This window comes from Saimiri boliviensis, chromosome X, assembly GCF_048565385.1.
Source record: "Saimiri boliviensis isolate mSaiBol1 chromosome X, mSaiBol1.pri, whole genome shotgun sequence".
NCBI lineage: Eukaryota > Metazoa > Chordata > Mammalia > Primates > Cebidae > Saimiri > Saimiri boliviensis.
The window spans coordinates 64,572,595-64,574,138 of record NC_133470.1 but is presented as its reverse complement, the minus strand read 5'-3'; the positions used below and the strand labels follow the sequence as shown (position 1 = coordinate 64,574,138).

Sequence of the window (1,544 nt, the reverse complement as noted above, 5' to 3'; positions counted from 1 at the left end):
CGCCAGAGGCTGGGCAGGTTGCAGCGCTGCTCGACGCTGGACCCTACCCGGCAGGCCTACGCCAGGTATACCTGGCCCAGTGTGGCTACCCTCCACAGAATTGCATCACCAACCCTCGCCCACTTACTGCCACCAGCCGCTGGACTGGCTGGGACTGGCTCAGCGCAGGGCACTGCTCCTTGGTGCATTGCTGCTAGGTGCTGCAGCCTGCATCCACCCACCTCCAGCCGTGCCCCTCTCGCGTGGAGCATGCTGTCTGTCGGTGCCCACTGCCCCGTGCCAGTGGCAGAGCCGGGCAGTGCGCAGCAGCCAAGCTCACTCGCACTTCGGGCCCTCTGGCATTCCCTCCTTAGGGCAGCCCGCGCCCCGGTGCAAGGGAGCAGTCCTTACCTACACGCGCCCTGTCCAGCAGTGCGATGAGCTTCTTCAACTTCCGACAGAGCATAGTGGTGGAAATCCTTCTGAACAATGCAGAGAGTAGGAAGCGGGCCGAGCACAAGATGGAGGATGGGAAGAGGGAGAAATATTTCCTCTTCTACGACGGAGAGACGGTCTCTGGGAAGGTGAGCCTTGTGCTCAAGAACTCCAACAAGCGACTGGAGCACCAGGGCATCAAGATAGAGTTCACTGGGCAGATCACTATTTCCTTTGAGTTACCATCAGTCGCTGCCTCAATGAGGTTGTCAAAGAGGTGGACATTGTAGTTCACACACTCAGCCCATACCTGGAGCTGAACTTTTCCATCAAGATGGAGGTTAGCATTGAGGACTGTCTGCACATTGAATTTGAGTACAATAAATCCAAATACCACTTGAAAGATGTCATTGTAGGGAAGATATACTTTCTGCTGGTGAGAATCAAAATCAAGCACATGGAGATAGACATCATCAAGCAGGAAATGGCGGGTACAGGCCCCAACGTGTATCACAAGAATGACACAATAGCGAAGTATGAGATCATGGATGGGCCACCAGTGAGAGGAGAGTCCATCCCAATCTGGCTCTTCCTGGCAGGGTAAGAGCTCATGCCCACCGTGAGGGACATCAACAAGAAGTTCCCTGTGTGCTATTACCTCAACCTGGTGCTGATAGACGAGGATGAATGGCGCTACTTCAAGCAGCAGGAAGTGGTGTTGTGGCAGAAGGGTGACATCGTACAGAGGAGCATGTCCCACCAGGCGGCCATCGCCTGAGAGCGCTTCGAGGGCACCACCTCCCTGGATGAGGTGCAGAACCCAAGCCAGCTGTCTGACAACAACTGCAAGCAGTAGGCTGCCAAGGCCAAGAAGCTGCTGGGCGTCCATCCAGCACCCTCATCTACCAACACCAGCATCTGGGGGTGGGAGTGGACCTTATGAGGCTCAGTTGACCTGTTACTTGCAACCTGAAAACAAATCATGTTTTTGACTTAAATTATTTTCTCTGGAGAACCCAAGGGACTTGGGGTGGGAAGCAGTCTCTCCTTGGGATTCTGCAGCTGATGTCGGATAGGAAAGGTAGCATCCTGGAAAGCAGCCTATCTGGGGAACATGAGCCTTCTGTCAA

The 1,544-nt window shown here is 54.7% G+C and overlaps 1 pseudogene; it reads left to right on the top strand.

Annotated features, from left to right (window-relative positions):
- The first annotated feature begins 416 nt into the window (after positions 1-416).
- On the top strand, positions 417-1,270 carry LOC101052396 (vacuolar protein sorting-associated protein 26B pseudogene; annotated as a pseudogene).
- Positions 1,271-1,544: the final 274 nt, after the last annotated feature.